We start from the raw sequence: 12414 nt of genomic DNA on the forward strand, positions 1-12414 counted from the left end.
GGCCTGGGAGGGGGAGGGGAGTATCCAGGGACTGGCGAGGGGGGAGGGAAGGTGGAGCGGGCAGGGCAGGTGAGGCACTGGGAGGGGCAGCTGTTTGGGGCCAGTTTGTTCTTTCCTTTTGGGGTGCGAGAGACTTCTTTCCTAAATGAGCATAAGCGAATGGGTCTGTCTCACTCACCAGCATACACAACTGAATGGGGACAGCTGCTACAGAACCTCTTAGCACGAGATCATAGTATATGTTTAAAGGAGTTTTTAACAACCGGTCTCATAGGGTTTTGTCATTTGCCCCAGGCCTTGTAACCCTTAGCAACCAACCCATCAGCAGGTGGCAATTTGCTGGTCACTCGTTTGAAAGCAAGCTGTGATTGGTTGCAATGGGATACTAGACCTGGCGGATAAAACAAAGCATTTATTGTATTCCATAGCCATAGCCAGTTCCTTGGTGGCACTACTGAAGAAGCAAACTCTGCAACTGACTGGGTGGGGGTTAGTAATGTCTAGTTTAATCACTAAATTATTGGTAAGACTACATAAGATACTACACACAAATAATATACTGTATATATGTGCAACTATATACATAATGTTTGTTCAATAGAACAATATTTAACATTGTAAATGATCAATATTTGTTTTATCACAGGGTAGTGTAGTAAACTGGTTACCTAGTTCCTTTTTCCTTCAAAGCAACAGTCCTGCCCTGCTTTGTGGCTGAGATTCTAGCTATCTATAACAGAGTATTCTGTCTCATTCTCACAGGCACTTATGACAGGTCATTTAGTGGTCTAAGATTTTCTATTGGTTGTGAAATACATTTCTCAGCATTCCAGCTTTTTCACGCGGTGCTGGGATTTGTAGTTCATAGCAGCTGGAGTGTCAGCAGTTTGGCATCCCCACACAAGATACCTAATACTGCGTTCCCCACTCATGTGAGTAAATCCTGTTTGGAACCTTGGCCATCTGCTGTCCATGGGACCTGTGCCAGACAGAATTCTGATGCATAGCCCTATACAGTATGTAAGTAACGTGGCGGGGGAATTATTTCTGTTGTCTTAATTTCTCCATCACTGGTGGCAGGGAGTTGGTTAAAAAATACAACTAAAGAATTTACCAACCAGTCTCCTTTCACTCTGACAGCACAGGCGGAACATTCTAGATACAGTTGACATAATTAGTGTGGATGGGTAATTGATTTTGTTCACACTAAACAAATAACATTTTGTGCATTACAATTGTGTATAAACAACGAAAAGGCAGTGTCATCACGTGAATTTCCAAGGCCCCCTATGCACCCCAACATACTCGCTGCTCAGGTCAAGTGCCCCTTTAGCTGTCCATACATTGGCCAATGCAAGCTGCTGACTCAGTCTGGAAATGTCTGTGTATTGGGCAAATATCTACCAGGCAGATTTGAAAATCCCATTGGATGAAGTCTGCATTGGTGTATTGCTGTCATCATTGCTTTGTCGTTGACGGGTCTCCATAGGGCCCCTGTATGATCAGGCCAGCATTATGTGGCCAACTTAGGCAACCTCATTATAGTGAGCATTTGTTACCCACAGTAGAGAAGATTTAATCTTTAAATCTTTTATACCCAGGGTGATAAATCTCCCCGAAAAACACTTTCCATTGAGTACAATTATGAAAGCAGCAAGTAAAACCTAGTATTTGTGGCAATCTGAAAAAATCACAGGTAAATGTGACGGGAGACAATTTCCAAGGGTTACGCTAGATCACCACAAGTACTAAATTTTACTTGTGGCAGTTGTAATGTTATTAAATTGAAAGGTTTTTTTTGGGATATTTATATTCTGTGGGAGTGATTTAACCACAGGTGACAAATCTTCCCTGTGCCATCACATCATAAAGGTCAACTTAAACTATTGTAACATAGTAAGTTAGGTTGAAAAAAGACACACATCCATCAAGTTCAACCTTTGAACTCTATTTTAACCTGCCTAACTGCTAGTTGATCTACAGGAAGGGAAAAAAAACATCTGAAGCCTCTCCAATTTGCCTCAGAGGGGGGAAAAATTCCTTCCCGACTCCAAAATGGCAATTGGACTAGTCCTTGGATCAACTTGTTCTATGAGCTATCTTCCATAACCCTGTATTCCCTCACTTGCTAAAAAGTCATCCAACCCCTTCTTAAAGCTATCTAATGTATCAGCCTGTACAACTGATTCAGGGAGAATTCCACATCTTCACAGCTCTCACTGTAAAAAACCCCTCCCGAATATTTAGAGGAACCTCTTTTCTTGTAAATGGAATGGGTGACCTTGTGTCAGCTGGAAAGACCTACTGGTAAATAAAGCATTAGAGAGATTATTATATGATCCCTTTATATATTTATACATATTTATCATATCACCCCTTAAACGCCTCTTCTCCAGAGTGAACATCCCCAATTTGGCCAGTCTTTCCTCATAGCTAAGATTTTCCATACCTTTTATCAGCTTAGTTGCCCTTCTCTGCACCCTCTCTAATACAATAATGTCCTGTTTGAGTGATGGAGACCAAAACTGTACAACATATTCTAGATGGGCCTTACCAGTGCTCTATAAAGTGGAAGAATGACCCCTTCCTGCCGTGAATCTATGCCCCTTTTAATACAGCTCAAGACCTTATTTGCCCTTGAAGCTGCTGACTGGCATTCCTTGCTACAGCCAAGTTTATCATCTAGAAAGGACTCCAAGATCCTTTTCCATAATGTATTTGCCTAGTGCAGTCTCATTAAGGGTAGAAGTGGCTTGGATATTTTTACATGACATTACATTTATCAACATTGAATATCATTTGACACTTAGCTGCCCAGATTGCCAGTTTGTCAAGATCCTGTTGCAAGGATGCCACATACTGGATGGAATTAATTGGGCTGGATAGTTTTGTGTCATCTGCAAACACTGACACATTACTTACAATACCTTCCCCTAAGTCATTATTGAACAAGTTAAATAAAAGTGGACCCAATATCGAGCCCTGAGGGACCCCACTAAGAACCTTAATCCAAGCAGAGAATGTACCATTAACAATCACTCTCTGTACTCTATCCTGTAGGCAGTTTTCTATCCATGTGCAAACGCATTTTAATGTCCTACTGTGCTCTGTAGAAGAGGTGAGACACCTCCAGAAGGTGAAAATGGTACTGCAAGCCACACATTAATCTTAAAAATAATGAGTAGTGCGCTTTACACAATATTGACACTTACCGAAAGTCATGTTTCCTGATATATCTCCCTGAAATGGCACACTTTCCCCAAACCATTGGGGGGAACCTGTTCATTGCAGTTTCATGATAAATAACCACCCATAATGTCCTGATTAGAAGGGATGAACAAAATATTAATATACGTTGCTGTGAAAAAAAACACCCATAATGGATCATAAAAAAAAGTCACATGGTTTAAAAAATGTTGCACGGTTCGAGATATTGTCATGTTAAAAAAAACATTGATTTTAGTGCATATGGCAAATTTTTTGATATATTGCCAATTTTTGGCGATGCAAAACGGGTCTGATTCAACCGTCAATACTGATTAGCTGTCCTGGAAATGGGTGGGGCTTAAAGCATGCAGTACAGATCAAGGCATAATTGGGGTTGGAGATAGGGCCCAGATTGTGTCTATTTTATATCCATGCTTCAGTTTACACATTGGTTTAATGTAGATCCTAGTTCTGGTCCATTGCAACCTTTGACTACAGCCAGAGAGGGGGTGGACCATTGAGGATATGAAACAAATCAATCTGGATTTTAAGCACAGTTACCATTTAAACACCCTCCTAGGTAAGTAGCAGTAATCTATGTAGCCGTTAGATGTGTGCCAGATATAGATGCCAGGATGCATTACAGGAATAAGTGCTCCCAGTCACGTAAAGACATGTCGACTGGCCCATCCTCTTCTGTGGCCAGCAGTCCCGCATCATCTGGAAACCATCACAAATATCACTGTGTACAGAGTAATGACATCTGGTTTGTTTTTGGTGTTTACAACCCCCCTCTGTGGTTATATACAACCGTTTACATTTTGTGAGTTGTTTTGATCTTTTTCAGAATGGTTTCTCAATGGCTTAAAGGGGATATAAACCTAAAAAAAGGTGTTTTCTTATGAAAGTTAGGTCCCAGACTAGGGGTAGGCAACAGAATAGGTACGTGCCTAGTGGCCCCAACATGCCTCTGCACATGCCTCTTCTGCTTACCCTTAGTTCTGGTTATTTGTAAATGTAATTGAAAACAGTTTTTGTTTATCCCTTTCTGCGTTGCTGCTTCTGACTTTTGAAACAATGTAGCAGAAGTCATGCTTGCAAGTCTGTTGTCTTCTGCTTCATTGTTTCAAAAGTCAGAACCTCCAAGGTGGAGAATAAAAAAAAAATAGACAGATACTGCTTTCTGCAAATAAGAGAAAGTGAGATGTTTTAGTGGATTAAGCATGTCTCCAAGGGGCAAATTCACTAAAGGACGAAGCGCCTAATGCTAGTGTTAATTCGCTAGCATAGCGCATTTTCGTTAATTTGACTATTCACTAACAGACACTGGCGTAAATTCACTAGTGTTACTTCGTTCAAATGTAAATAAAAGTTGCAGACCAAAACAAGTATGCAAATAGTTCCTAGGGGTACCAATTATGGGCTGTGATTGACTATTGGTAGCCCCTATATTGACTGCCAGCCTACAGAAGGCTCTGTTTGACAGTGCATCAAAACCAACCAAAACTTGACCCCAAGCCTGGAATTCAACAATAAGCACCTGCTTGGAGGCCACTGGGAGCAACATCTAATGGGTTTGGTGCAACATGAACCACTGTAAAAGACCATTATATAATGAGATCAGTGGAGTTACTATATATCACTGGGCCCCACAGCAAATTATTTTTATGGCCCCAAAAATGTCCTGTTTTACCAATATTTATTGAAATTGTATACGAATGAAGGACTCATGGAGCCCCTAAACCTCTTGGCCCCCCTGCAGATGCAGGGTCTGCTTCCTCTGTAGTTACACCCCTGACTGAGATAATTGCAATTGGTCACCTCTAGGCTAACTGCGTAGAGGTGTAAGTAATATTTATCTGTTAGCTATCCAGTACTTGTACTCCTGACTATGGTAATTAACTATATATGATTGCACAGTGGTGTTGGTTTGATATGTGGTTTAAACCACTAGTCTAGTCCTGGCTTCCAGTGTCATGTCAGATTGTGACTTGGCAAAAGATGGACGCAGTCATCCCTGCTTATTAATTCTCCATGTAGAGAAAAGTAACAGCCCTTAGTGCAGATTGGGAAGAAGGTTGGGACTCCTATGTGGTGTTGCAAAGAGTTAGTTCTAATTTAAAGCCTAGATCACATCAAATAAAACTGCCCGTAGCTTCTCATTGTGTTCAAGCACATGAGAAATACCTGAAAATTACTACTAGGGGTAGGCATGTGTGTAGGATTCAATGGCATTAGGGTGCCACCCCCCAAAAGAAAATCACAAAAATTTTTGTTCTTTACCCAAGTTTCTGAGTGATCAGTAATGTTTGCCCAAGTATCGTAGTAGTGGTGGATCAAGCCATCCAGGCAATCTAGGCAACCCGGCCCAAACACCCTGCACAAAGCTGCATGCACATTGAAAACTAGGAAGGGGGAGTGAAGTAAACAGGCAGTGGAAGGATGTTCTTTAGGTGGATTGTGTGCAGGAATTAAGGTCCCCAAATATGGATTGGCTGAACATCAAAGGTTGTACCTTGAAGCCCCCCAATCATTGTGCCCTAGACTTGTGCCTCTTCTGCCTACCCGTAGCTCAGGCACTGGTAAGCGGGTGCTGAAGGTGGGGTTGTGGTTGCTAGCGAACAGGTGGTGCAGCTTAGGAAAGCCAGTATATGGGTGGGTGGGCAAGTAATGGGAGGATGGCCAAGACGCAGCAGCACCTCTTGGCCCAACTCTGCTTGAAACCCACAAGTTCAGGTGTTTTGATGCTGCATGTTATGCTCTAAAAATGCATGGGTGGGAGGTGATAGGCACCTTGGTCTGTTGTCACTACCAGTCTACAGGTACTAGAGACCAGCAAAAGCTGATGCAGGAAATTTCTAGGCTTTAAAAAAATAAATATATATATATATATAAAATATATTATCCCCAACCAAAGGTGCGAGTTAATATACTGTAGCCCACATTCCAGTTGGGGGTAACAGTCATTTTTTTAATTGCCCTCTGCCATATCTAGGCCACCTGCACCGGGAGGAAGCTCCCGGTTCAAGAGGCCATGTTGAGCTGTGTCGGACTGGGATGCCAGGGGCCCACCAGAAAACCTTAGATTGTGGACCCACTTTCCAAACTATTACTCCTCTTCTCCTCACTTAACCTCTTTTTTTCATAGTCTTTTATATCCACTTCTATTCTCTTTTCTTCCATTATTACGCCTCTTTTTTCCCATGAAGATATAGGGAATGCCCATGAAATAGGCAAAATGTTTAGAAGCAAGAGGCCCACTGACACCTTGGCTCATCTGGAGTTTTCCTGGTATCCCGGTGGGCTAGTCCGACACTGATGTTTATCATTTGCATGCACATAATGAGCGAATTTCACAACTTGCTTATTATGGCCATGTGTGTGACATCAGAAGCGTGCTATGCGCATGCGTTCTGACCGTCATGGCTGCTGGCAGCGGGAAATCTGGTGTGTGTGTGTGTCCTAGCGCTGGTGATGGGCAATTTTTTAAAGAAAAATTACTGTAACTCCCAACCAGAGTGTGGTCTCTATTAGTACGCACCTTGGGGGGGGGATAGTGTTGGGGATAATGTTTTTTGGCAACAGGTCCCCTTTACATGAGAGTAGTAACCCCCAGTAGTCACTGTGCCCCCAGTGTAAGTAATATTCTAGAATAGGAAAATAGGAGGCCAATTCCTGTGTGCTTATCAACAATTGGGCCTGAATGTGTATTATAGGAATGGTTGGCCAACTTTCTTGGGCTTTTAACAACTAAATTTGTACAGAAAAGCCTTTAGTGCTGGACAGAGAACAAGGCATTAGTGTCATATAGGTTACAAATTGTTTTCTCATGTCTTCCATGGAAATATAATAAAAAATTCTAACATAATTTTCTGTAATATTCCTGATCCTTGCACAGAGATTGCATTCTGAGCGGCATTGTTACAGTGTAATTATGCTGTATGAAAATGTGGGGGAGAAATGTGAACTTCTCTAGCAGGAGTCATGGAACGCGTGAATACTTCAGCGCAATTTGGAGCTGTTAGACTTTCTCTGAACAGTCACAAGAAAAGATATGTCAAGGCTCTGGTGGTTCGCTTCCTCTGCCGGTTTAAATAATGTCTGTTCTCCCTCAGACTTGTAGGAAAATCCAACCGATATTGAAGAAAAAACAGCGCTCACTAGCACAAAGTTAGACAAAAAATACAAGAAAAATTATACCAATATAGTGCAGTATTTTGTAATTATGTTGACACACCACTGCTTAAGCAAAATAGTGAACATAAGTGCCCTTATTATTCTGCTTATCCAAGCTATGCACCCCTTGTAACACCACTCCAAAGCATGCGGTGTGATATATTCAAATGGTGGGGTACTCACAAACGTTTAAAAGGAAATATGCATTGAGGGAATTATTGAGCTGAAGATTGACCAATCTGCTCCAAATTCTGCAGCTCTTTAAGAATGCACTGACATGGTGTAAAACCGTAAATAATTTAATCGCCAATAAGTTAAAATTACACTCACAATGGTCTTTGTAAAAATGCGCATAAAACAGTTATGAGTCACCATTACAAATATGGGCAGGTTTTTATCAATGCTACTTATGCACTATTTCGCTTAAGCACTAAGTGGTGTGTCAACATAATTACAAAATACTGCACTATATTGGTATGATTTTTCTTTTTTGTCTAACTTTGTGCTAGTGGGCACTGGTTTTTTCTTCAATATTGGTTGGAGACTTTCTCTGAAACCACAGAATGCTCTTAATAGTTTCAGAAAAATAGAAGCACAAACGTCGGTTTTGGCTTCAAGGATTCCGACAGAATGGAAATTTTAAATAACAAAATGTAGTCATTATTGCTTTTTTTTTATTTGTAATATTATGATTTTTTTTGTGTTTCTGTTAAAAATGTTTAAACCTGAACCTGGTTCTTTTATTCTGCCTAGAATGACATGAAGGCTGTTTAATCTCATGCTTAGTAGGAAGCACAAAAATCACACCGAACTCAAGATTTCTGATAAAGGGGAACTTTAAATAAGTATATTAGTTAAATGAAGTTCTTAGGTACCACAGGAGTAACTTTAAAGGATAACTAATTCCCCCGCTGTAGAATTTTGAATACAAACAGCCGCATAGGGTCCGCTCCCAAACCATGCTGGTGATGCTTTAAACAATCCCAGGGCTCTCTGCCACCTTATTTCAATTGGCTGCCTACTAAACAAACCAGTAAGTCTGACAATAAATCTTGTAAATCCATTGGCTTAAAGCCACATCGGGATTGTAAAATTGTAAATGACACTGTTGGAGGAATGTCATAATAAGTGCAATGTTTTCTCCAGTTCTTGTTACTCATAACAACCAGTCAGCAGGTAGCATTAAGTGGCCCTCTGTTTAAAGGCAAACACCTTACTTAATGATGCGGGTAACTAGACCAGGGCCAGACTTTGCCTCTGTTTTTTCATGACTTATTACAGGAATGCCTGTGAGTAGGGGGTGCCATATCTCTTTAGTTGCAGGCAGGGCCGCCATCAGAAATCACAGGGCCCCATACGAAAACATTTCCTGGGCCCCCTGGGCTGCACCCACCTACAGGTCCGCCCTCCCCACCCCACAGGTCCACCCCCACCACACACTAAAAAAAAAAATAAACTTTGGTGGCTACATGTTAATAAAAAATTATTGGTGGTCAGGGCCCCCCCATTAAAAAAAACATTTGTGGTCAGGGCCCTCCATTAAAAAATATTGGTGGCTAGGACCCCACATGGGGAAAAACAATTGGTGGCCAGGCCCCCCCCCCACTTGTAAGAAAATTGGTGGTCAGGGCCCCCCTTAAACGTCCCCCAGAAGTTTAAAAAAAATTTGGTGCCCAGGGCCCCACCACACAACAGGGACCACAAAGGGTTACCTTTAGGGGGGCCCTGCCATGTTGTACTTACTTCATTAGTGTAACCCACCTGCTGTCAGTGAGCTGCCAACTACAGAAGGGAGGAGGGGAGCACAGCTGGCTGCATCTTCTTCTAGTGACAGCATTTTCTTCCCTTATTGGTCACAGAATTTCAAGTCCTGGTAAAGCTGCATGGTGACTGGCTGAGCTGGAGGAGAAGTTCAAACCTCAGCTATCCAATTCCTGAGCAGCTCAACCAGGACTTAAACACAGTGACCAATAAGGGAAAGTAATGGACAGAAGATACCTCCCCTTGTGCTCCCGCCCTGCCTTCCCGAAGTCAGCAGCTCTCAGAAAGCAGGGGGGCCCAGCTAATCAAGAAAGTGGGGCGTGGCTGGGCCCCCCCCTTACCCTTGGGCCCCCTACAACTCTCCCCCCTGTCCCTCCTGATGGCTGCCCTGGTTGCAGGGCTGTCCCTGGATATACCAGAAAGGTGTTGCTCCCAAAGGCTGTTGGCTGTACCGATTAAGGGAACTTATCCATATTCCAAGCCACACCAGGAGCCAAAGTCAGGGGAGGAAGAGTATACTGCAGATAAGCAGTGTAGGTTTAATTTGTGGAAGGTACAGGATGGTGTCTGAAATACAGAGTGCATTTTTATACATATTGTTTGTTCAACAACTGTATAATACACAAAAGCCATGAATATCTTGTAAATTATATCCTTATGAACGGTGAGTACTGATGTCATCAGTTATAAACGGTGAGTAGTGATGTCATTTCTGTCACATGACTCACTGAATCTTGTGTATTATAATAAATAATAAAAAAAATATAATACTGTAAATTCTATCTTTATAATGTTTCATCATTATGATCAGAGATTAGTGATGTCACAAGTGATGTCCTTGCCCGTACAGTACTCAGTCCCATCAGTCAGAACAACTGAAGTTCTTTCCATGATTTGTGGCAGACAGCCATATCATTTCCCTAATTTATCCCACTGACATGTAGGTGAGATCTGGATTTATGCTAGCTAGGGCAGGGGTGTCCAAAAGGTAGGTCGGGATAGCTGGTGTTCTGTAGATCTCAAGACATTAAGTCAGAAAACAGCTTGTCTAAATCACCCTCCTTTTTCATGCTTTTCATTCAGATATGTTTTCCATTAGTAGTGATGAGCAAATGTATTCGCCAGGCATGGATTCCCAAAGAAATTCTGCAATTCGTCACCTGCAAATTTTTTCTACGGCAAAAACTTGGCACGGAAAATTTCTCCACAACAAAATTCTCACCAAGACAAAAAAGTCGCCATAAGAAAAAACGTCCATTGACTTTAATGCATTTGGACAAAAAAGTCACTGAGACAAAAAAAGTTGCCAAGACAAAATTGTCACTAAGACAAAGCAGTCGCCATGCAAAAAAAACAGCCATTGCTAATCATCTATTTCTTATGTAACTTAAAGGTAATAAATATCTGAATGAAAAGAATGAAACAGGAGGGTGATTTAGACAAGCTGTTTGTTGGCAGTGACTTGAGCTCTACTGATCACCAGCTAAAGGTCTTTTAACCTACTGAAGTTCTATCCACTTTAATGAAAGGTACAATAAAAAAATCATAATTATTTCCCTGCTCTAAACAGAATTCTGCTGAAATATCTGAGGGTCCTATAAGCCTGCATCTTAGTTCAGTTATACATTTATATTGCATTGTGTTAAGACACTGAAGGAAGAGAGGTGTTTAAAAAGCCACCAGCACAAATAGTATATACTTACAGTATTTTTGACATTTAAGTTAAAGATACTTTTATAAATGTATTTTTGTCATAAATTTGCTTTTTTTAATCCAAGCAGAACTTAATGCCCATGTATCTGCTTCTTTTATATTTTCATTTCCTTCCCAGCCTCTTGGCTCCAGCCCACATTTCTGAGATTAGCAGTTAGGGAGTCTGGCTCCACGAGAATAAAATGGAAAAGCCTGGGTCATATGAAGTGGTAACAAATGAAAAGTAAAAATGTAGCGCATACCTAATTGGCTTTATTTTCTGGCCAAAATACATAACTCTTTATATGATGTATTGTGAAATTGGAAAATTTGACAGGATACAATAAAATGCAGCAAAATGTGCACAACTGAAGAGAACTACTATTGCAATATACTGTGTGTGTGTGTGTGTGTGTATTCAGCCACATTCCCTTAATTATCCCCACTGCTACTATAAGCACCATCTCTCCCTACTATACCTGCTATCCCATAGCAACAGTCCCTTACCAGAGACTATTATCCCAATTGCTACTATAGGCTCCATCTCTCCCTACTGAACCTGTTATACCACAGCCATAGTACCTTCCTAGATGACCCAAATCCATAACTTCTTTATGTTGCACAATAAACTAATTTTAGCTTTGGCATGGATAAGTAATTAAGGCACCACTCCAGTGTCCCTAGGTACAGTAAGCTTCAAGGAGACATAAGACCAGCAGAAGCCAGAAGTAAACTGCATCTGCATATGAGAAAGGGACTCACTTTTCAGACACAGACAAAAACCGAGACATACCGTAAACGTAGAATTTATAGCAGGATTAATGGATTAAAGTTTGCTGGGAAGTGGCAGGTAGGCTTGTGTGGATAAACGATGCACAGACAGGTTTGGCAGAGGATTTTCATGATGCATAATCACAGCCCAACATCCAGCAAATCAAAAATCTTTCCCATATAGTTGATTTGCAGCTGTGAGCGGGTTAATACATCATTCTCTCCCCCCTACTAGCAGCTTGGTGCCTTTCATGGGGCTGTGGGGAATCAGGGACAGGAAGTTAAAGTAACAGACTGAAGTCAGTTATAAAAACAGGCCAACAATCTAATCTCTTGCCAGAGTAAGCAAATAGCATCCTTTAAATACAAGATTGCTCTTCTCAAAGGGAAAATAAAAGACATTGAGAGAATTCTGATCTTGTTTAACCAGACTGCAAAGGAAAAATCTGGCTGCCTTTCCATGCAGGCATCTGCTTTTATTTCAAAGGAATGTATACCCTATGTATAGATAGGAACGTAGTTCCTTGAAATATCCAGCAAGCCATAAAGACATAGTCTAGTAGTTGTTCATTTATTTGTGATATAATGTGAGATGAAGCTGCCATACTACAAAATGCGTGCATATTCTAACACTGCCCCTGGTGGTTTTTTTATATTTCCATCAACATTTTGAATGATTGCTTGATTGTTTCAAGAAATATCTGTGGAACAAATCACTTGTAAGGGTAATGGTACATATTCTGTATCACAGTGATCCCCAACCAGTGGTTTGCAAGCAACATGTTACTCACCAATCTCTTGGATGTT

This window comes from Xenopus laevis, chromosome 9_10S (assembly GCF_017654675.1).
Source record: "Xenopus laevis strain J_2021 chromosome 9_10S, Xenopus_laevis_v10.1, whole genome shotgun sequence".
NCBI classification, from domain to species: Eukaryota; Metazoa; Chordata; class Amphibia; order Anura; family Pipidae; genus Xenopus; species Xenopus laevis.